This window comes from Gopherus flavomarginatus, chromosome 1, assembly GCF_025201925.1.
Source record: "Gopherus flavomarginatus isolate rGopFla2 chromosome 1, rGopFla2.mat.asm, whole genome shotgun sequence".
Classification (NCBI taxonomy): domain Eukaryota; kingdom Metazoa; phylum Chordata; order Testudines; family Testudinidae; genus Gopherus; species Gopherus flavomarginatus.
In genome coordinates this window covers 165,297,975-165,323,539 of record NC_066617.1, presented here as the reverse complement: position 1 = coordinate 165,323,539, position 25,565 = coordinate 165,297,975, and positions in this window count along the sequence as shown.

Genomic DNA, 25,565 nt, shown 5'->3' with positions numbered 1-25,565 from the left:
CACGCTTTATGCACTTCTGTTGGAGTGGAGCTTACACAAACAACAGACGCAAGAAAATGCATAACCATGATAAGATGCAGTGCAGCACTGCACAAAATCTTAAGGGGGAAAAAAAAAGACATTGAGCAAGAGAAACTTACAAAAGCAAGGGAGTCCTTAGTTAATAGGCCTCCAGAGAGCACCTTCACCCTGCCACATCTGAGACAAACTACGAAACGTTTTATCAGAGGCTCCAACGAGAAATGAGTCAAACCAAATTTGGGTCTCTATTAAACAGCTTGTAAAACTGAGCATGAAATCATTGACATCTGTTCACACAGGTAACAAGGACTAAGCCCTGATCTCTGATGCATGGATACACTAGTGAAGAAAGCAGGCAAAGGGAGTGAGACCGGTCAAAACTTGTCTGGAAGATTGTTGTTTTGGTTTTGACAACAACAAAAAAGTGTTTCCATGGAAAATGGGAGCATTTTTTCCTCAAAAAAAAAGAAAAAAAAAAGAAAACCAAACACCACCACCACCACACACCAAAATCAAAGTTTTAGCCAAAACAAAAAAAAATCAATTTGGAAATGCCATGCTGTGCCTCATGTGAGTTGCAGTTCAGTTGCTTCATATCCCCATTCTTTTTTATGAGATGGGTGTTCCCTCTTCCCCCCAGCTACAACTCCCATGATGCACTGCAGAGGCTAAGCAAAAGAGGAGATTATGATGAATCATAGGGCCAGTATTCAAGTAACCTGGTTAATAGCGGAAAATGGGAACATGAGACATCACAGACACATTTCCAAACTGAAATAGTTTTCAGCAAAAAAATTAAATTTTTGGTGGCAATTTTTCAACTTTTGGCCAAAAATGTTATCATCTTGATTTTTCACTCTGAGGTTGAAATTTTCCATGGGGGGTGGGGGAATTCTGAATAGCTCTAATAGGGACTCACAGCCCCAGGAATCAGAGTAGGATTTTAACCTAGTGTTTAAGAGAGTTCTAGGGAAAGGGACTGGTTTCTTCTCCAGTCAGGCCCGAAGGAGGCATGTTCTGTCCGCTAAGTATGTCAAGCCCCCAGATGGCTAACATGCATGCTCTCATTTACAGTCTATGCTACGCAGAGACAAATGCTGCTTGTCCTGTACATCCCCTCCATCCCCCCGTGTGGACCATCCCACCTCCTGCCAGCGGTGGGCTTCTGGATGCACACCTGGTGCTAGTCATTTCCTCTCATCCTACTAGTAAGGGTAGGATTTCACCACATAAGGCTGTTTAAAACTCTCCAGTGGTGGTTCTCATGGACTTGTATCCACTAAGTGTACATTTAATTTGAACCCACAATGCAAAGGCCAATGAAAGCCAGGAGTTCTGTTCAGCTCCATGTGTTGCCTGTTAGTTCATGTGGTTTTGTGGGACGCAGAAGAGCTACTGTGCATGGGACACAAAAAGCTTCATTATGAAACTAAAAGCAAGTCACGCAACTTGATCTTGAAAGATCTGTGCCTGTCCACAAACAGCAGATAGCTTTGTGTCAAGGTCTAATAGAACTGGCCCAGAACCAGAACAAAGTTCAGATGAAATTTTGCTTGTTTTGTTTCTAAACTGAAACCAAAACTCTCCAGATCACGTGGTTTGGGATTATGGAGCTAAGATTTTGCACAGCACTAGTAAGTAACTATTTTCCTGAGTAAGAGTTACCATCAATCAGTGCTATAGCCATTGTAATACATGAGCATACATCATATGTGCTATAATATGTACTGTAACACAGGCTTGAAGTTAAAGGAGCTGCTGAAACCTTCATTTAGAAACCCTCAGTGCAGGAGAGGCTCTATGTATTTTGCCACACCAAGCACCGCAGTCAGGCAGCTTTCGGCAGCATGCCTGCGGGAGGTCCGCTGGTAACGCGGATTTGGCGGCATGGCTGTGGGAGGTCTGCTGGTCCTGCGCCTTCAGCATACCCACTGCCGAATTGCCACCGAAGCCACGGGACCGGCAGACCTCCCACAGGCATGCCGCCCTCACGGCAACTGGCAGGCCGCACCCCATGGCTTGCCGCCCCAGGTATGCACTTGGTGCGCTGGTGCCTGGAGCCACCCCTGCGTCAGTGGCATTAGACCTTTAATGCCTCTCTAACTGTGGGAAGTGGATTGCTTTTTCATGTATCACCCAAATGTCAACAGTCAGGTTAGTGAGAGTTTTTGCCTTTGACTTGAATAGGGCCAGAATTTCACCCCCAGAGTCTGCTTCCTTTAGCACCACCTTCATACTCTCTCTTTATGCCTGGTATACGCTCTCCAAAGTATTTGGCCTGCCACTACCTTCTTCACATTCACACCTACCGAGGTGCCCACAAAAAGTTAATCAATATCATTGGGGTTCTTCTATAAAACATTATTTTACCCATATTTATTTAAACATTTTTAATTGTTCAACCATGCTGTGCACAAGCCTTGGTTGCATAACTAGGGGATCTTATTATGGGGATCACTGGCCTTCTTCCCCAACTTCTCCACCTCACTGATTGGTTACCCCTTGGTTGCCTCACATCTGAAAATTAGATTCTATGCACTTCAGGGTAGGACCTTTCCAGACACTGCAAAAACAATAGTAATCTGCCAGAACAGTAGCCTCTAACAAGTTGCCTCAGAGAGAAGAGCGCCACCTGCTGAATCATCAGCACTGCTACTAGCAGCTCAGCTTTGCTTTTGGAGGTAGGTCTCCTTCACTTTGTTTTTCTCTCTTTGTCTTCTGGAAGATCTGAAGGGATCACGGTACAGCAGTAGGCATTACACAAGACATCCTGATGACTGCCCTAGAAGTCATGATTTAGCAATGTTGTCAGCACACAGTGCTCATTCTCAAGCCACAACATTTATTCTGGGACCACCTGAGAGCTTTAGAGAGCCAGCCTTTGCCAGAAAGCTATCCATGCTGGTGAGCCCTCCTTCAGATTCTCTCACATGCCATCCAATAAATGTTTAGAAACCTAACCTGATGGAGGATCTGACTGAGAATTCTACTTCTGTCCACTGACATCATGAGAGACAAACTCTAAGGGCTCTGTAGTAATCAAGAAGCCTCTCTAATAAGCATCAGCTTTGTCATGTGCTTTCACTTGTAGAAGAAAGTCCTATGTTTTTATATAACTTCAAGCTGTGCTCTTATTGGTTCCCAGCATGCTTTGTAGGGTGGCCAGCCCTTGGATAGGAGACCTACTAGGTGAGCAAATGGAAATTTCAAAATCCTTCCATGAGGTTAAAAGCTCTAGAGATGAAAGATAGTCTTGTGACTGAGGCAGTGGCCTGTGACTCAGAAAATACAATTCAGTTCCCATCTCTGCTACCAGCTTCCGTGTGACCTTAGACAAATCACAGTCACCCAGTGTTTCAGTTCCTCATCTTTAAATAGGTGAGGATAATCCTTCCTTTCTTCCACTTTCTCCCTGTCTTACCTATTTCAGTGGTAAATTCTCTGGGGCAGAAACCTTCTCTCATGTATTTCTGCAGTGCCTAGCGTGACAGAGCCCCCATCTTGGATGGAGCCTCTTGGCACTAGGAAAATACAAATAATAGGTAGTAATTGGAGTAAAGGGCAATGCTTTGATTCTGTTAACTCCTTGGGGGCCTTGTAGTCTCCAGGCCATTTTGACTCTGTAAAGGTCCCAACAGACACCTTAGCCCATTGATCCGAGCTACAGCTATCTACAGCTCCAAGTGGATATGTGCAGGCTGCTAAGAAGTCACTGTCAAATGCTGCATTGTAAGTGAAGGCAGCTAGTTAACCTGCTTTGGCTGCCTCATCCAGGATGTCAAGATCCGCTTTCAGCTCTGCTGACATGGACTTGAAGAGAGTAGCTAAATTAGGCTGCGTAGCACTCATGGCAAAGGCTTATATTATGTGTGATAATTTGAAGGACAAAGGCATACACATCAAATACTCCTCTGAGGGTTGTACCCACCTTTGTGACATGACATCTGCAAAGGAGACAACTGCATCAGAAATGAACTGCAAAGTAGCAGTATCTATTATAGGGGGAGACCTAAATGTTAGCCACATCCTATAGGAGGAGAGAGCATCCTTGATATACTGTACTTCCTCAGTATATCACACCTGTTCAACAGGCTGTGTCCCTGGGCCACGCTCTCTTGAATAAAGAGGCAAAAGCAGCATCATTCTATTCTGGAGATCTTACGCAGACATCTCTACCTAGCCTCCCATGGAGTCCTTGAAATAATGGGCTCCAAGTACACTGGACAAGAGGAGAGGGTCCTGTCAGATTCTGTTTCAATATAAAGGTTAACTAACATCAAGGAAACCCTTAAATGTATATATTGAGAAGCTGAGGGGGATAGGAAGAGAGGGAGCTGAGATGGGACAAAAAAGGGGTTTGTGAGAGGGAGAAGTTGGGGTCAGAGGATGAGTGAGAACAGGAAGGAAAAGATGGGACAGCGAAGAAGGGCTGAAAGTGGCAAGAAAGGTAAGAGGGGTGTTTGCAGTCCCGGGCAAAGAACTGAAAAAGTGGGTTGACTGGGGGGGATAAGAGAAGTTGTGAGAGGAGGGCAGCGGTGACAGGGAATGGAGTGAAAGTAGAGAAGGGTGGAGAGAGGGCAAGCTCTTTGGTGAAAACATTTATTATACTAAGTGCTTTAGATCAGGACTGTGACTTCCTATCTGTCTGGCAGCACTTAGAACAATGGGGTCTCTCACAGTCCTCACTGGAGGCCCTGTGCCCTACTACAATATAAATACTTCTCTCTGTTCCCTCTGGACAGGGAAGATCATTGTTATTTCTAAGAACGCACCAGATCTCTCGCTCTTGACCTGCATAAGGATCCCAGAGCTGCAGGACAAGCTAAAACAAGGACGTTTTTGCAAATACACTTGCAAATAATGACATTTTTTCAATATCTGGAATTCCTAATGCCACCTGGTCCCATGCTCATGTGGGCAGAAGGCTGATGCCCAGATAGCCATTCACTGACTCCCCAAGCAATTTAGAGTATTGCAACTGCCATGATATTTGGTGTTTTTCTCTAAGTCCCACCCCTTGGAGTCATGTGGTTATGTGCAACTCTCAGCTTTCAATGTTAAATAAAAGTAAGTTTCTAGCCACTGTGGTTGTGGGGAAACATGTGAAAACATGAACCCTAAAAGGTTAAAAAATCAGGAGGCAAATTAGAAAAAAAGATTTTTTTTTAAAAAACTCTCAAGATTTTAAGCAAGTTTCATGACTATTTGAGGTCTGATTTCTGAATATTTGGGGTTGGCAATATTTTCCAAAAAGGAATGGCAGTCTCAGGCTATTTCCTCCCAGTCTGTTTGATTCCCAAATCCCATTCACACTGAAGTGAGAGGGCAAACACAAGCAAAAAGCTCCACACAGCTAATTCCATTAGCAGAACTGCAGATGATGGCTCATTTCTATTGGGTGAATTTGCACGGGTGAAACTACAGTAAGTTACTGGGGTGAGTCACATTGGAACAATGTCTCAACAATGAGGTTTGTACAAGCAAGTTTCCCTAGTCCAAATAAGCCCTAAAACACTGCTGTGTACTGTCCTACTGTCCAACCCTGGGACCTACCTCCACTACTCTTGTCCCTCCACTTTAGCCCCCAACCCAAACCAACATTTCTACACACCTTGTGGCCTCTTGTTCTCTCTACTGATCATAGTTCACTCCCAGTGCAGTCAGATTCTCCATCCAGAGAAAAGACAGTACTCAAACTGACACAAGTATCCTTAACTAAATCTTTGGCCGTGGTGGTCAAAGAACCTTATCCTAAAATGGATTATTTCCTTGAACAAATAGCTTCAATTTATACCTTTGACATAATATCTAGTAATGATTCTTTAGAGCAGGGGTGGCCAACCTGTGGCTCCAGAGTCACATGTGGCTCTTCAGGAGATAACATGCGGCTCCTTATATAGCCACTGACTCCAGGGCTGGAGCTAAAGGTGCCAACTTTCCAATGTGCCAGGGGGTGCTCACTGCTCAATCCAGGGGCAGCTCCAGGCCCCAGCATGCCAAGCGCGTGCTTGGGGTGGCATGCCGCAGGGGGCGCTCTGCCGGTCGCCGGGAGGGCGGTAGGCAGGCAGCCTTCGGCGGCATGCCTGCAAAGGGTCCGCTGGTCCTGCAGCTCCAGTGGACCTCCCGCAGGCATGCCTGCAGAGGGTCCAGTGGTCCCGCGGCTCCAGTGGACCCTCCGCAGGCATGCTTGCGGGAGGTCCACCGGAGCCGTGGGACCGGCAACCAGCAGAGCGCCCCCTGCGGCATGCCGCCTTGCTTGGGGCAACAAAATGTCTAGAGCTGCCCTGGCTCAACCCGTGGCTCTACCACAGGCCCAGCCCCCACTCTACCCCTTCCCGCCCCCTCCCCTGAGCCTGCCGTGCCTTCACACCTTCCTCCCCCCCCAATGCCTGCTGCACACCACGAAACAGCTGATCAGGAGGCACTGGGAGCGGGGAGTGGAGCTGATGGGGGGCTGCTGATGTATTACTGTGGCTCTTTGGCAGTGTACATTGATAAATTCTGGCTCCTTCTCAGGCTCAGGTTGGCCACCCCTGCTTTAGAGACAAGCATCCAAATAAGTGTTACAGACTATATATACATATATACAACACTTTGAGTACAGCCACTACTAGGGTGGAACAAGGAAACTGTTTAGTAGTTTACCGACCAATAGTTTAGGACAGGGAATGAAGTAAGACATCGTATCCACCTGATGCTACAAGAGGAACTATTTGACTAGTCACAACAGCAGGAATAACAAATTTACCTTTACAAAAAGTTTCATGAGAGGTTTACTAACTGCTAGTGATCAGTGTGATAATATGTGGAAGCACAGTCTGTCTTAAACAGGAGGTATTTTTTAAAGAAAAAAATACAACTGCAGAAAAGAAAGTTTCCACACAGCTTGAGTTCCAGTTTTGTCTCTTTTGTTTACCATATTTAAAGAAATCGTGTTGGTCCCTCTTCTCTGCTTGCAGCACATAATGATTTAGTCTTCTGAGGGCTGTAATACCTTGATCTAATATCAGTTGTTGGGTTTAGCATGGGGATGCTGGGTGGTGTTGGTGGCCTGTGATAAACAGCTGGACAGACTAGATGATCTGGCAGTCCCTTCTGGCCTTATGTTTTATGACTATGACTCTATATAGTTATAATCAGTACCATGGTTTTATATCTCATTTAAAAGACAGCACCCTCAATAAAGCACAGCTCCCCCACAGCACTGTGCTAACACAGTTCTTCACCACTGAATCAGATGCAAGAGTGTCACCAGCATTACTTCCTGCAGCACCCTGGTCTTCCTTGGAGGTTTCTCTCCGTGTACTAACAAGCCAACCCTGCTTCACCTGGAGATCTAATCAGCATACAGCCCAAGATGACATGGCAGCAAGATTCTCAGTGACTTGGCCAGTAGGAGGTTTAAGAAAAAAAGAAAAAAAGATTCTTGAGAAAAGAATATTTCACCGAGATTTAACAACTGTTAGCCTAGAAGGCCATTTCCCTCCCTCTGTCTGCCCTCCTGTGGGGAAAGTGAGGCAACTTTCAGGCCTTGAAATAATGAAGACTCTGCCTCCTGGGGACAGGTGAGGCTTGGTGCTTTTACTTTGGGGTCTGCATGAAGTTTATGATTATGTAAGAATTGAAAGAATTACACAGAAGAACAGAAAAATATGATGTCCCACACAACCAGAGCCGTCCTTAGAATTTATGGGGTCCTATGCAGTAATATTAAACTGGTGCCCCTATGCTCCACTGAAGGCAGTCCCCAGCCAGCCCCACTGACTCCAGTGGGTTGAGGTCACACAGCCACCCCACCCGCCCACCCACAGACCCCTTCCCCGTTGCTGACACACACCAAGCTTCGTACGCAGCAGACGCTGCAGCAGTGGCTCAAGACAGGCTTCGCACTGTCACATGGGAGCTGCATCTTGCCAGAGCCAATGGCCCTCCTGCAGCCCCTAGCCACTCCTAGCTCACCATGAGCATTTTGACAGGAAATACCAAGCAGTGATAACAACAACAATAATGCAAGCGTGTGTGTGTGTGCGCACGTGAGAGTGTATGAGAGAGAGCCAGTGTGAGTGTGTATGTGACTGTGTGTGTGGGGACTAGGGTGACCAGATGTCCCAATTTTATAGGGACAGTCACGATATTTGGGGCTTTTTCTTATATAGGCTCCTATTACCCTCCACCCACTGCCTGATTTTTCACACTTGCTGTCTGGTCACGCTATGGGGGACTGTGTGACAGAGTGTGTGTTTGAGACTGTGCGTGTGTGTGTGAGACATAATCTGTACAGGGGAACTGTGACTCATGACAGGCAGAGAATGTGGGTGTGAGAGAGACAGTGTGCGTGCTTGTGCTAGGGAAGTGTGAGAGACAGTGGGCGCACTGTCACTTGAAGTCTCCTCCTCCCCTCAACCCGGCTACTCCCCCCACCTCGTTGACTCACATGGAAGTTTCACTTCTCCTGGCCTGGCCCGGCCTGGCCCCCGCCAGAGAGCAAGTGGCACAGGCAGGCAGGGTCCAGGGAGGGACTCCGCTCCAGGAGGCAGTGGGCCGGGCTGCCAGTGACCAGCTGTGCTGCTCTGGGCTCCCTGGGGCTGGGGCGGCAGAGCCGGAGGCTCGAGCCCTCTGCCGGCCAGCTGAGGAGCGAGTGAGGGAGGAGGAGGGGTTGGGGGTGGGGAGAAGCCCACTGGCCCAGCACAGGGGTGGGGCCGGAGAAGAGAGGATTCCAGCCGCGGCCAGCGAGGGGAATGGTGCCCCATATTTTCGGGTGCCCTATGCAGCTGCGTATGCCTAAGGATGGCCCTGCATACCACTCCCTTCCCCCTCATCTTCTTCCTCGCAACACACAGTTAAGGAAGCAGCCACTTTTGTTTCATTTGGTGTTCTGTTGCACAGTTTGGGCACCAGTTTGTAATAATTCATGGCTTCCTACATAGAGAAACCATGGCCATTGGATAACGAGTGCCATGCAGCGTGGGGAATTAGAATTTAGATCTTTGGCACTAAAATCATAGGCCTCAGACCTGGTCAGCTAAAAAAAGCAGCCCTAACAGGTTAGCCTGCAGAGGGATGATTTACTCACTGAAACAGATCTGAAATGGAAGTCAGGGGTATATATCCACAGAGACACATCCACATGTAAACATTCACATATACATGTGTCATATGCAAACCTGTGCTCACGCACACAGGCACTCCCATGTACCACAAACACATTTATCCACTTGAACAAGCAGGCTTCTGTACACACACTCACATATAGCCACATGCTCAAAGCCACTCAGTCACATACAGCTTTCCTTCTCCCTCAGCCCAAGGGGTGAAACATCCCTCTCAGAAACAGGCAGCTAGCTCCAGGTTCTCCTCCCCGTCTCTCTGCTGCTGGTAACTCAGTGTCTCTCTTTGCTTAATGAGCTGGTTGATTGATGGTCTCTTCGGTATGATGTTCTCACTGGCAGTGGACAGAAATGACAGTACTCCACTATGCTGAATCCTAAGGTAACAGTTTTGAACCTGCTCAGTACCAACTGAGATCTGAGCAGCTCTCCCATTGCTCTCTAACTCCCTCCCAGACTAGCTAGCATAGTCTGTGGTGCTCATCACAATGGGATCTCTCTACCTCCTCCTCTGGACTTAACGGTCATGGACTGTAAACTTCATTACACTCCAGAACAGGCTTGTACAGAAGGAAGCATAGTAATATAGCCAGTGACCCTTTCCTTCATATTGTTCCCAGCCTCGGTGGAAGAATCACCAGTGGAGAACAGGGTGGGTAGGAAACTGCACCAATGAGGCAAGGCTGAACCAGGGAACCAAGAAGATGATTCAGCATCTGAATTATCAGGGAGCCACACAGTCATCAGGCCTGACTCAGAGATGGAGGAAGTAGTTTAGTGACGCAGGGGCTAGGCAGGCGGTAACAGCAATGTTGGGGGAGGAGAGAAGGCTCAGGAAAGAGAGACAAGGTAGCAAACTGTCTGTCTGTATGAAGAAATGGACAGCAATGAATAACTGGCTAGAGCTGCTGGAACACAGGAGTGGGGCACTAATAGTATGCTACATGTGAGAAAAGCAAATTGGACTCTGTTCTGGTTTTAGTTGCTCCTAAGTAGATTATATCTAAATTACTGAGAGCCCTGTTAGTAATAGATTTGTGTGTGTGATTTTATATATATCAATAAACAAACACAGCATCTTTTGTCCCACAGGATTCCCAAATATTATATGTACAATTCCTGGAATCTTAAAGTTCCACTTGCTCTGTAGGAAAGGAAAGGGTTTTTGTTGTTGTTTTTTTTACAAGAACTCAATATTATTAAATGGAATTTTCCCTGTGGGGCAGGAAACACTCTGCAGGACTGGAGGAATTTGGAGATTCCTGGACTTTACAAAATTAGTTTCCCTCAATGCTGAAATGTGGCTACTTCTGGGTTGGAAAGCATCACCTGTTTAACAGTGCACAACACCCCTATGCAATAGTTCAGAATAAGAAAAGAAGAATCCTAGATCAGACAGAAGCTCCTCGGAGAGATTTACATAGGGAGGATGTAATTAGCCATATGTATTTTAGCCAGGACATATGAGTAACACCCTTGTGAAAAAAAATGCCTTGGGATTTTTAATAATCGCACAGAGGGCAAGTTCAAGAACACAGCACCAGGTCTGCTGGAACAATTTGTATAGTGGAGGTGCTAAGAGCCATTGAACCAAACTGTAAACCCCGTGTATGACGGAAACCACTTCAAGCCAAGGGGTGTGGCTGCACACCCAGCACCTCTAGTTCCAGCACCTAAGTACAACATCACCCCAACACAATTCTAGGGACACTGGTTCAGCCCTGCCGCAGTACTCCAATACCTACACCACTTCCAGGAGTGGCTTTCCCTTGAGTACAATCCAAGGGCTGATCAAAAGTAAATCTGCTTAGCAGATGAGATCAAACAAGATCATAGAGCAAAGTGGCGTGACTCCATGCAGGCATTAGAGAGAAAAACATATTTAAAGTCAGTGAGAGTATGACTAGCCATCACATGCTAAGCTCTTCTGAAAATCTAGCCCTATTCATTTCTAACAATTTCATTAACTTAGTCAAACAATTCAATCACCAGGCAGCAAAGACCCATGAACTGTGGATCTCTGGAAAGAGACATGGAATAAAAATGGTTTATAACTAATTCAATGGAAAGAACTAATTCATTTTTAACGTTCTGTCATTCCTGGGGGCGGGGAGGCAGGGGAGAAAAACAGAGGATGCTGTGGTAACTTGAAGCAGTAGTGTGACTAAAGTAATTAAAGTGGCCCATATGGATTTTCAGACCATCCACCCACCCAAACCTTTAGTTAAGTCAAAACAAAGCATTAACATTTTTGAAGAGCAGCAGCTATGGAAAAATATAGGCCTCTGAAAAGCCTGTTATTAGACACTGCCAAGAGGATTTTTGATCAGCAGTTCTGTTAATTTGGCAACCTGAACAAAACACCAGAGGTTTCAAGTTGATATGTAATATAAGCTGAAGCTGGAGTTTCTTGAGTCTTTCCTTTCAAGACTTGTCTCTCATGCGTAGGAGGCACAGGCTGGGGCATGAGACCTAGTGTTGTCATGCATGATATATTGTCAGTACTGCCAAGTTTTCAAGCACTGATCTCACAGATAAAGTAACACTCTGGGAGTCTGATTCTCCTCTCACTTACAGGGGGTAAATCAGGAGTAACTTCATAGAAACCAATGGATTCATACAGGCATAAAACCAGTCTGAGATCATAATCAGACTCTGGACATAGAATATAGAGCTGGGAGCTCCAATGCCCACATTTGGTGCACCTCAGTCCCTCTTATCCTCTGCTTGTGGCATACAATGGTTTAGTCTCCTGAAGGCTGTGATCCTTTTGTCTAATTATGGTAGTTGGACTTGGTGTGGAGGTGGCTGGACTTGGTGTGAAGGTGTTCAGTGGTCTGTGATATACAGTAGGTCAGGTGACATGATCTAGTGATCCCTTCTGGCCTTTGACTCTAATTATATTATTTCTAGGGTTGAGCCCAAACCAAATTAGAAGTCCCATGATATGAACAGCCACAGGCTTTGGGGTGTTTGAAATTGGAACCTAGATCTTACTAACACAAATGGCCCCAGGGTCAAATTATCTAAAGCACATAAGTGGCTTAGGATCCTACCTCCCATTTACTTTCAATAGGAGGTAGGCTCCTAAGTCACATAGGTGCATTTGAATAATTTACTCCCTTCAAAATGGGCAAAACCAGATTCCCCAGCTCCAAGCATAATTGAATTCTAATACATTCAAGATATGGAGCTGATTTTTTGTAGCTCAATACTTTCTCATTATTCCCACTACACTGATACAATCTTCTCATGTCAAAATGGGCAGGGAGTTTACGGAGTGTGGGGGTTACCATATAAACCCATGGACATCAATCCCCAGGACACTGCTTTCAAACACAACAAACAAATATATATATAAAAGACAATGCCTGCAAATCAGTGAGTGTGTTCATTTCTTACAAGACCAGTTTTCAGGTAGGACATAATGGACCCCATTTTCTTGAGGGCTAGAATATGTTGACCAGTCCAGAGGCATTTGAACTACTGGGCCCTGATTCTCCAACCTCAGGATACAAAATAGCTCCCATTTAAGTCAATGGGAGCCTGAGCAGGTTGCATTCTCCCTCTGCTCTGAAAAAAAGCAAATATACTCCATGTATAGTCAGCTCCTTTGAACTTGGCCCAGTGTATAGAGAAGTGTGATTTGGGCAGTCAGAAAGGGGGTCAGGATAGGACAAAGTTTGGGATCCTTTGCATTAAAGGGTGTTCTTTAGAATTAGTCTTTTTATTCTTGTTTTTGAGATGTTACATTAATTTTTTGCCAGACGCAGTCAGAGGTAGTTAGTGTGATACAGACAATGGCTAGGGAACACCAGTAACACAGGCAGAGCAGAGTGAACTTTTCAATAGTCATTGACAAGACAAAGTGAAGAGACAGAGTAATTGCAGCAAGTACATTTTCAAGGTCAACTCTATGATAGGGAAGCAAAAGACAAGCAGACTTTGTGGTCTGGCAGCTGCTGGGTTGGACTCTGCCTGCTTTATGAGCTGGAACAAAACCACAGCCCTGAATATTATGCTTATGTTTCAGGGGGGTGAGTTTTGAAAGACACTCCAATACTTTAACAAGCCAAGTTCCCACAGCTGTGCTAGGTAGAAATCAAGGTGATAGATACTTAGGGCTTGTCCATAAACAAAAGTTTTACTACTTTAGCTGTACGAGTATAGTTAAAGCAGTGCAACGTCCCTAACCTAGATGCAGCAGTATGAATATGAAGGTGCCTTATACCAGTATAGCTCTTCCAATGATTGTAGACAAGACACACTAGCATTCCCTCTGAAGTGAAATAGACATACCAGTACAAAAACTGTGTGTAGGCCAGGCCTCAGAAATACTTACACTAGATAGATGGTTTACACCAGCCAGCTGCAAAAAAAAAAAAAAGACACCTAGATATACAGCTGCTGCACCCATGCCCATGGCAGGGAGGGAGCTCATTTGGTTGAAAGTCACCCCACTGAACTTGCCTAGCTAAAAATCCAGGCAAGTTTGTCAACATTTTTGCTCAGGTATCCTGGCATTTCAAGCAAACCTGAGCTCAGCCTGGATTCTCTCTGGGAGTTGAAACAGCTGGAGGAAGGGAGTGGTTTTTTTTTTTAATATAGCTCTATAGGGGAAAACCTGTTACCTTGCTAGTGTGGAGTTTGTAACTAGAGTGACCAGATGAGAATTCCAAAAATATCGGGACTGCTGCAGGGGGAGCGCCTTTTCAATTGTTACACTCACCTGTCCAAGTCTTCAGCGGCACTTCGGCGGAAGGTCCCTCAGTCGCCGATGGTCTTTGGTGGCGGGTAATAAACCTTGCCACCAAAGAAGGAAGTGCCCGCCGCCGAAGTGCCAGGTGAATGTAACAATTGAAAAGGTGCTCCCCCTGCCAGTCACCGCCGCCTAAGCAACAAAGGGGGTGGAGGGTGGGTGAAACACCCGAAGCAAAATATCAGGACAAATGGCATCCTGACCGTACTTCAGTCAGGACGTGGGACAAACTACTTGATATCGGGACGTCTGGTGACCCTATTTGTAACCCACCTTAGTTCCCCTCTGCTCAATCACCTTACCTTGAAATGGTTTCTACTTGCTTCAGTCCACTGAATGAGAAATCTAGCTTGCCAGGGGCACTAGCAAGGAGTAGTTGTACTCCAGCTTCCGTGGGATGGGAAAGGGAAAAGACTGTATCTCATTTTGTTAAATAGCACTCCCTTCTAGCCAATTAATGAGCCACACTGAAAGGCATCGAGGGGAAGTCCTGTGTAGTTGGTGGCCTCAATTGTGTAGACTCAAAAGGGGAAGAGGTACAAAGTAGAAGAAGAAGAAAATCATATGTATTGAATGTTAGGATATAGATATTTAGGCCTGTTTGCAAAGGCTTATACTTTAAGAATGTAGGTGCATTCTTATCACTTAGCTAGTTATAGAGGTATAAAAGAAAGAATTAAAATTTAAGACCCTGTTTTTAGACTAAGCAGCAGAGGCCAGACATAAGCTGAAAAGTGTATGGTTACATTTTTACATTATAAACTAGTTACGCTGAAATAAGGTGCTATGGGCTGTTAGGAATACAATTCTGTTCTGATATTTTTATTACCTTCAGAGAAAGGGAAGAGCTTATAAGATGTAAAAGAAAATTGAATTTGATAGCATTTTGTTTCGCAAGAACTTACTTATTAATAGCTGGGATGTGAAATTTTTATTTTTGTATTGTTTTATTACTGTAGTTTTTACTTTCCTATTGTTTGTTTGTATAATTTTTGTTTTGTTTTGTGATTGTTTTTGTCTGCTGTATAATTAATTTTGTTGGGTGTAAAACAATTAAGGCGGTGGGATATAATTGGTTAAATAATTATGCTACAATATGTTAGGATTGGTTAGTTAAATTTTAGTAAAATGATTGGTTAAGGTATAGCTAAGCAGAACTTAAGTTTTACCATATAGTTTGCAGTTAATTAGGAAGTACGGGGGGAATGGGAACAGGGAATGGTGGTGGGGGAATTGGAATTATGTTTTGCTAAGGGGGGGAAATGGGAACAGGGAATGGGAACGGACACAGGCAAGGCTCTGTGGTGTCAGAGCTGGGAAGGGGGACACTAAGGAAGGCAACTGGAATTATGCTTGCTGGAAGTTCACCCCAATAAACATCAAATTGTTTGCACCTTCAGACTTGGGGTATTGTTGCTCTCTGTTTATGCAAGAAGAACCAGGGAAGTGAGAGGGTGAAGGAATAAGCCCCCTAACATTGAATCCTGCTATATTAATGGCTGGAATGTAGAAGACCCTGTAGCTCATAGGTTACCCAGTGCAGCCTGTGTTTGCTGGTATTATGAAAAGGGAACTTTACCTGGCTGATTTCCAGTTCCCTTTGCCTGGATAGTAGATAAATGGAGGGTTTCAGCCATCAGTCTCTGTGTTTTTACCTTTCATGAAACCTACAATTAGATAAACTCATTAAAGACCCATTCTATTTAGTCCTCCCTAAACTCACATTACTTCACCAGAGTTGCAGTCAACTTATAATAATACAACCAGATTTGTCTCAAATTCCTCCTCCTCCCTATGTAATATCAACAGATTTTATTTAGTAGTCTACGTTGCAGAACTGGAAACAGATGATTATGTCCCACTGTATTTGTGCTACTGTATATAATAAAGATGGCATGATCCAGTGGACTGGGCAATGGAGAAAGAATCTGTAAACCTAGGTTCTAGTTGTGACTCTCTTGTGTTTGGCTGTCATCATCTGTCTGTGCCTCAGTTTCTCTTTCTGTAAAAGGGGTTTAATGATACCAGCCTGTGTAAACTAATTGCAGACCTATGGTTGACAAATGCTAAGTATTATTGATCATGGAACCTATCTGTCTTGTCCACACTAGCAATGTGGAAGTGCACAAAATAAGTACATGTCATCAAGATAAATTGCTGGCTAAAGAAACCCAGGATCCTGCAGATCAAGCAGGGAAGTGAGGCTCAGAATCAAAGACCTTTCTTTGTGATCACTCTGCCAACTGCCTCTGCTCATTTAAACCAGGAGGTTCTACATTCAGCTGAACACAACAGTAACTGTACTGTGTTCTCAAATCCAAGCATAAAAGTTAGGGCACCCAGATCCATATCTGTATGCTCAAATGTGCTTAGGAACCTAAATGAAGTATGAAAGGGGAAGAAAGATCTTGTGCTTAAGGTACTAGCCTGAGACTCAGAGATCCAGCTTCAGTTCCCAGTTCTACCAGAGGCTTTCTATGTAACCTTGGGTAAGTTACATAATCTCCAAGTGCTTCAGTTTCCCATCTGCAATGTGGGAACAACAGCACTATTTCACTGCACAAGGATCTGGTAAGCATAAATACATCAATGACTGTGAGATGCTAAATATTAAGCTGATAGGGGTTACACAAGCAGCTAGACAGATGTGTCTAACAGCTGTTACCCTCATTTGTTTCCATTCCCATACTGACCTGGGCACTTTTCCTTACAGATAGAAAGCTATTGCATCTGCAATCTCTCATGGCTTAACTTTTAATTAAACAAGTTAAATGCTTATTAAACCCTAAGCACAAAGTTCATAAGACACAGTTCCCTCAGGAATGCTTATAGCAATAACCTGTAGGGTGAAGCTAAACATGGGATCCACTTATGAAATCTTCCCATCACTTTTCTGTTTTTGTTTATCTTTGCTTGCGTCCTACAAAGTATTTTATATGGTAACTGGGTCACTGAAGGAAGTAGGACTAATAGGTCCTGTGGTTTGTTTTGGGAGACTCAGTGAACAGTCTGGAGGCTGTGCAGTAGTGTAAATTCCCCGTCCCCTCATAATTTTCCAATACTTGAACACTTTTTTGAACATCAGCTTTTGAAATAAGCCTGGAAGTGGATAGATCTCCAATTGCCATAGGGTTCTGAGGACATCCTGGTGAATTTGAGGTTAAATTTTATATGAACAACATGAGACAGTTTTCTGGCTGAATTACTTTATTATTTCTCAGGTTTGTACTTAATACATCTTTTCAGAACACAGATAAATTAATTACACCTGTGATTACAACAAAGTTATCATTCTCGCACTTTTTGTGGAGGTTGCATGTATCCAAAAATAAAGCTACAAAGTAATTAGTGTAAACTGCAGTGTTTTTTAATGTACCTGGATTCCAAAAATGCACATATTAATTACCAAACTCTTGGGGTAGATGCAAGTAGTTTGATTTTTAATCACAAAACTTTGCAGGAAATGTAACATGAGGGTAGTTACAATGCAGTGATTTAAGTATTTCAGGTCTTGTCTCCATTTAAAACTCAACAGCAGCACAGCTGTATTGCTGTCACGCTTCAATGGAGATACTACCTACACCAGTGGGGAGAGGGGGTTCTCCTGTCAGCTTAGGTAACCCACCTCCCCAAAAGGAGATAGCTAGGTCAACAGAAGAATTCCTCCACGGTCTTAGCACTGCCTACACTGGGGACTTAAGTCAGCTTTAGACCACCACTCAGGGGTGCGGATTTTTCACACCCCTGAGAGACATAGTTACACTGACCTAATTTTCTAGTGTAGACCAGGCCTCAGTCCTATAGTTTCAATTCCAAGTACATGAATTAGTGGATATTTGGGATTTTGAACAGTGTCATCAGAGCATAACTACAATGCAACTGCAATGTAATTAGGGTGCACTTACAGTCACTGTATTATACAGTGTAAAAACCTACACAAACTGTATTCACTTAATAAATACTGCATGCCGTGAGGCGGCCTGTCTTTTCACCAGGGCAGAAACAGCAAAATCAGACTGAGTTTGTCTTTGAAGGGCCCCTCATTGGTGGGGAAAGCACAAGAACTCTGAGAAATGATATACATGGTATCACTTCGTGCACTGACACTTTTCTTCCAGTTAAATGAAGGAAGGAAGTTAATTAAGCTTGGTAGTGCTGCCTTAATGGGAAGATTCTGCTGCCTAATTCTCCAGGCTGAACTGCCAGTTTTTTACTGGAACACACAGAGGTTTTCAGGAACTTACTTTTCTGAAAATGCTCTGGTTTGTTTGCCCTTCAACTCTACACCCACTCAGAGCACTCCCTAGATCAGGCAACTGCTAATCCGGTTTCTGGCTTGCCTAGCACAATGGTAAACACTGACCTTTGAGTAACTTCGCACTGCAGGTTTTACGTTAAACTCTCAGCTCCTTGCAGCTCAATGAGAGGAACTTACGTCAAGGAGTAGTGGCGCTAATTACTGGGAATTTACAGCACTTACTTGGCGGTGTCACAGGTAAGGTGGACAGTAATACAGAGGAGGCAGTGCTATGTCATGGTCAGAGCGGAGGATCATTAGAAAGCCTGGATTCTGTCCCCAGATCTGCCACTGACTTGTGTGGTAGCATTAGGCAAGTCACTTCACCTCTCTGCACTTTAGTTTCCTCATCTGTAAAATTGAAACACCACCACCAACACTTACTTGGTACAATCATAGTTGCTGAGGGAGAGTGTAATGCCCATGAATGACATAAGGCTGCTCTCCTGACTTGTGATTCATGGTGCAACCCGATCACTCTGATGGGCTGGAAAGGCAACTCTAGTGAACTTACTGTTTGTGATCAGGCTGTGGGCAGTCATGCCTCATGGTCAGGAAGGCTGACCTAATGGTTGAAACAGAGGTGACTAGGCCTAATGGTCGGAGCCCAAATCAGGACACAGGTTTCCAAGTCCACTGAGTGAGACTGAGCTGGAGCCAGGAATCGGGAAGCCAGGGGTCAGAGCCAAGGTCAGAAGACAAATACAAAATCCTGGGAACAAGCTAAGGCCAAGATCCAGGAATCAGTGGCAAAATGTGCAGATAAATCAAAGTTATTAATGTTAGTCAAATCCAGTGAAAACTGTAAGGCATTTCAGAAGGGCTTAACCAAGCTAGAGGAATGAGCAACATGATGGGAGATGAATTTCAATTTCAATAAATTATCATTATTTATTATTTGCATTATCGTAGCATCCAGGAGCCCAAGTGATAGACCAGGCACTGTACAAACATGGAACAAAGAGAGAGCTCCTGCCACAATGCACAGTAATGGACATTGAAGAGGAAAATTTGAACTATTCATACACCTTACATGGTCTAAATTAACTGTAGCAGTTGAGAAAAGGGACCTGGCTATCACTGTGGATAGCACAATGAAGGGTTCCATTTAGAATGCATAAAGAAGCAAGTGGAGAATAATGCAGAAATTCTTATAATACCATTATGTAAATCAGTGGTGCAGCCTCACCATGAATACCATGTGCATCTCAAAAAGGATATTGCAGAAATAGAAGGGATTTAGAGAATGGCGACAAGTAGATTAAGGTGATGGAAAAGCTCTCATGAAGAGAGATTGAAAAGATTTGGACTTTATTTTAGAAAGGAAATAACAAGGGACATGATAAAATCAAATAAAATAATGAAAAGTCTTGACAAGGTGGGTTGGGAGTTTCTGTTCTCTGTGTTTCACAACAAAGGAACATTTAACAACAAATTAAAGACAGCAAATTCAAAACTGATAAGAGGAAATTCTTTTTCACTCAGTGCTCAATTAGACTGTGGAGCTCACTGCCACAGGATTTTTGAGGCCAAAAATTGAGCAAGATTCAAAGAAGGATTGGACATTCTTCACAGTTTCTCACTTCAAAGGAAATTGTCCATCAGGAAAATCCTCAGAATGCCTTCATCCCAACAAAGCTGCTTCAGATTCCGCTTTCTAACCATAGGAAGCATCTGGCTGGAGCATACCAGCTATACAGAAGGAAGTAAATAGGTCAGATGTCCAGGTGGCACCCTATAATTAAATATTCTCTTTCCTGTGACAGATAATTTAATTCCACTCCATCTGATTGGGGGAATTTTGTGTCTAATGAATAGGCTGCTCTATTTTCATTTCTTTCAGTGTCTTTTAAGGCCTGGAATCAAAACTAAACCATGTTTATTTAGCACCCTCTCCCCATCATTCTGGTATTGGATAGGAGATTCTGTTATCCTCAGGTTCTCAACCTGGAGGCCACAACCAGGTTTGTAGGGTTGGGACTACCCTCCCTTTCGTTATAGAAAAGGGATCCCAAAACCTTTTGCTCTTGTAGCATGGGGAAGGGGGAAAAGAGTTCAGGAGTGTTGGCAGTTTTTTTAAGAAACTTTATTAAACTCAAAGGAACAAACTATCCCAACGCAGAGGAAAGATAGGATTATATCTTACCATATTTCCTGTCTTAACAATGAAATCTTCAACAACCTGAAACTCAAAAAAGAGTCACGCAAAAAGTGGAAACTAGGTCAACTTATGAAAGATGAATACAGAAAAACAACACAAGCATGTAGGGACAAAGTTAAGAGGCCCAGGCACAAAATTAAGATTAAACTAGCTAGGAACATGTATGATAAAAGAAAACATTTTACAAGTACATTAGAAGCAAGAGGACGACCCAGGACAGAGTAGACCCATTACTCAATGATGGGGAAGAGACAATAACAGAAAATGCAGCAATGCCCGAAATGTTAAATGCCTTTTTCTATCAGTTTTCATCAAAAGGGTTAGCAGTGATTGGAAGACTAACATAGTGATCATCAGTGTAAATAGGGTAGGATCTGATGCTAAAATAAGGATAGAACAAGTTTAGAATTACTTAGACAAGTTTTAGATGTCTTAGAGTCATCAGGACTTGATGAAATACATCCTAGAATACTTAAGGAACTGGCTGAAAGTGATCTCTGTGCCGCTAGCAATTATCTTTGAGAACTTGTGGAGGATGGCAGAGATCCCAGAGGACTGGAAAAAGGCAAATAATGTTCATGACTATAAAAACAGGAGTAAGCACAGCCCATGGAATTATAGACCAGTCATCTTAACTTTGGTATCTGAAAAGATAGTGGAGCAAATAAGCAAAATCAATGTGTAAGCTCTTAGAAGATAATAAGGTGATAAGTAATTGTCCAACATGGATTTGTCAAGAACAATTCATGTCAAACCCAGCTAATGTCCTTTTATGACATGGTAACAGGCCTTGTGGATGAGGGGGAAGCAGCAGATGTGATATATTTCAACTTTAGTAAGGCTTTTGATACTGTCTTACATGACCTTCTCATAAGCAAACTAGGGAAATATATCCTATAGATGAACCTATTATAAGGGGGGGGTGCACAATTGATTGGAAAAGCATACTCAGAGTAATTATCAATGTTTACAGTCATGCTGGAAGAGCTTATGGAGTAGGGTCCCATAGGGATCTGTCTTGTGTCCAGTTCCATTCAATATTTTCCTAAGTGATTTGAATAATGGTGTAGAGAGTATACTTATAAAGTCTGTGGATGATACCAAGCTGAAAGGGATTGCAAACACTTTGGAGGAAAAGATTAGAATTCAAAACTATCTTGACACACTGGGGAAATGGTCTGAAACACATAGGATGAAATTCAATAAGGAAAAATGCAAAATACTACACTTAGGAAGGAATAATCAATTGCACAAATACATAACGGGAAATGACTGCCTAGGAAGGAGTATTGCAGAAAAGGATATGAGGGTTACAATGGATCACAAATGAAATGTGAGTCAACAAAGTAATATTGGTGCAAAAAAAGCAAACATCATTCTGGGATATATTAGCAGGAGTATTGTAAGCAAGACACAAGAAGTAATTGTTCCCCTCTACTCAGCACTGATAAGGCCTCCACAGGAATACTGTGTCCAGTTTGGGGCAGCTTACTTTGGGAAAGATATGAACAAATTCAACAAAAATGATTAAAGGTCTAGAAAACATGACTTATGGGGAAAGACTGAAATAAATAGGTTTGTTTAGTCTGGAGAAGAGAAGATTGATGGTGTACGAACATAACAGTCTTCAAGTACGTAAAAGGCTGTTATAAAAATGAGGGTGATAAATTGTTCTCCTTATACACTAAGGGCAGGACAAGAAGTAATGAGCTTAATTTGCAGCAAGAGAGATTTAGGTTAGATATTAGGAAAAACTTTCTAACTATAAGGATAATTAAGCACTGGTAAAAATTACCTGACGAAGTTGTGGAATCTCCATCATTGGAGGTGTTTAAGAGCAGGTTAGACAAACACCTATCAGGGATGGTCTAGATCAGTAGTGGGCAACCTGTGGCCCATGGGCTGCAGGTAGTCCATCAGGGTAATCCACTGGTGGGCTGCCAGACAGTTTGTTTACATTTGCGCAGCCAGCCACAGCTCTCAGTGGCCGTGTTCCCAGACAATGGGAGCTGCAGGAAGTGGTGCAGTCCACAGGGATGTGCTGGCTGCCACTCACCACAGCTCCCATTGGCTGGGAATGGTGAACCGCAGCCACTGGGAGCTGCGAGCGGCCATGCAAATGTAAACAAACTGTCTGATGGTCTGCCAGTGGATTATCCTGACAGGCCATGTGCAGCCTGTGGGCCGCGGGTTGCCCACTACTGGTCTAGATAATACTTAGCCTTGCCTCAGTGCAGGGGACTGGACTAGATGACCTATCAAGGTCCCTTCCAGTCCTACATTTCTATGATTCTATGAGGTCAAGGTATGGAAAGGATTGAGAATCACTGCTATATTTAAACAGTGCCATGTGAGAGAAAAGAGGTGTAGGACCAGATCCTCAGTTGCAGGGAATCAATGTAACTCTACTGACTTCAGCTGAGCTACCCTGATTTATACCAGCTGAGGAACTGGCCCATTCTTTCAGTTACTGCTGCACCCAGAAACTAACCCAAACACTCCTGTGAGATGCAGTACCATATATGATAATGTTCCAGAAACAGGTAGCATCCACTCACAGCATCATTTTGCACATTCCTTGGACTGAAGTTCCCCATCTTCTTTTTTTCATGTTCCATTATTTAGCCACAATCAAACCAAGACCTCCTGTTTTAAACACAAGAGGGGACAGCTGGACAGTGCTCTTGCAGGAAATCCATAGTCATGTATCTACAGGCGCCACCCGTGCATGGGAACAAGGACTTTCTCTTTCCAAAAGACAGAGCTCAGTCATTTGAGCTAAACCTGAATTGTCTTAAGCGTACTTAGATCCCCTTTGCAGCCCCTCCTACCATCACAAACTCTTGAGTCTTCAACTGCTTTGATTCTCTTCAGTAGAGGGCAGTCATGTTCATCATACCAGCTGATACATTACACCGCATTTCAGAAGAGGCGAAGAAGCCTGTAAACTGTTTATTAGTGATAACCTTCAGCACTGATCCACAGCAGACAATCTATGTGAATGAGAAAGTAAATGAAATATGATCATGCCCAGTTCCCTATCTCATGTTCATTCATGTATTTCAATTATGTTTATTGTTCTGTGATTCCTATGCCCATCTGTGTCGTAGGTTCTTATATTATACCCTCCACTCCCACCCCAACACAATGAGCCTTGGGTGTGGCTAATCCAGGGAAAATAAACTGCTAAGGGCCTGATTTCCAGAGGAGCTCCCATTGATTTCAATAGCACTCTGGGGGACTCAGCATCTCTGAAAATCCAGTGCAATCTGTTTAATAGCACTTTCACTTACTGCAACATTCTAAGGACACCAAATTGTTTGTGTTCCTTCATAGCTTCATATTATTCATAAATCTGATTTGCTCACTCAACACCACTCTCATCAAAGATGCAATTCATCCCTTTGCAAAGCCTGTGCACCACTTAAACCCTATTTTGAAAGTTGAAATTGGGTTTAAGGGTAGCATAGGCCTCTGTACACTAGTGAATTTCACTCAAGTAGAATTTTATACACTAAAAATAGGGTGACCAGATGTCCCGATTTTGGGGACTTTTTCTTATATAGGCACCTATATTCCCCACACCCCATCCTGATTTTTTACACTTGCTATCTGGTCACCCTAACTAAAAAGATCCCATCTTCCAGATGCAATGAGAAAATACTGATTATACCTATCACAGATCTCAGCAGAGATCTTTCAGAGACCATGTATCCATTCACAATACTCTGATCAAAACAAGCCATGCCTCACCTTGCTGTTTATCTGAATGAAATGGCAGCTGTTTATTATTTCATGTACTATGTATAGCCACATGTTATTGCCAAGAAATTCTGAGCATTATACTTTGTAGCAGGCCAGATACTACTCTCTGTTGAGAATCCTATTTGTGTTTGAATCCTAGGTGTTACGGGGATTCTACATGTATTGAATCTATTATTTTTTTAAATTACGATCAGAAGAAAGATACTGACAAATTGTCTTGTTGACACAGAGCCTGATGAATGCAAGTTCAAATACCAATCAAAAGAATCCCACAGTCATGGGAAGACAGCCGTTCTTGGGGTGCAGAGATGTTAATTTTACTTGGGATGATAAGAGATATATAAATTATATTATTATTTACTACTTGCCTTATCATAGCACGAAGATGCCCCAGTAATGGAGGAGGTCTCCATTATACTGGATACTGTACAAACACAGAACAAAATGTTAGTCCCTCGTTCTGACCTTGTGTGATAGGAATTGGTAACAACCAAAAAGAAAAGGAGGGGGAGAAATATGTCGGCCTACGGGGACAGGAACTAAAATTCTTTACCCAGGAAAAGAAATGGAGACTTGGATGAAAATTAAACATACACTATAAATTGGACCAGAGCAAAGATGCTGTATGCGATAAGAGCAAATGTTATTGTCCAAATGGTACGACAAGGAATGCCTGGTATAGTACTGGGCAAGGTCACATCTGGCTACATCAAAGTGGCCTGCAGAGTATAATTGACAAACCTGCACGGCACCAGGAGTGGCTTCTGGCAACTCATTAAACCTACAGCTGGTTGCTGAAAAACTCTGACATTCCAAGATAGACCCAAAACTGGAGAAATATAGCCATCCTATTTTCTGATTTTGTTTCTCTACCTTCAAGGGTGTGGGCCTAGCTGGATGAGCTTAGGAAGTCTTAGATATAGGTGTATTTTCTGGTATCATTTGTCTTTTTTTTTATTTTTGAGTTCTTGATATTTTTTGACAAAATTTCGTTTGATTATTGACATGTTTGGGTCTTGGTCTCTTTGAAGGAACAATTCACTGCAACATATTCTCCGAGACAATGAAAACCAACTTCTGTTCTCTGCTAAGTTACAGAAATGGGTGGGGAGGTGGTGGACAAAGACACCTGGCCTGGGGCACTGCCCAAACCCAAAGGTGATACCCCATAGGGGTCACCAACACTGCATAGAATTGATAAGGTGTATGAGTAAAGCCTGAAAACCACAAGGAGAGACAGGTACAGGGGATGTTAGCTGATCAACATAAGGATAAGGGAGGAATTTTTTCCTTGATGCCCGACATTGCATTGTCCATGTGCACTATGGGTATTCTTCATCTGCAGGATTATGCATTGCCTCATTCCAGAGACAAGATACCAGACTTGGTTGGCCAATGGTCTAATCTGTTACTGCATTTCTTGTATGTTCTAGAAAGAACACCACCAGGAATCTA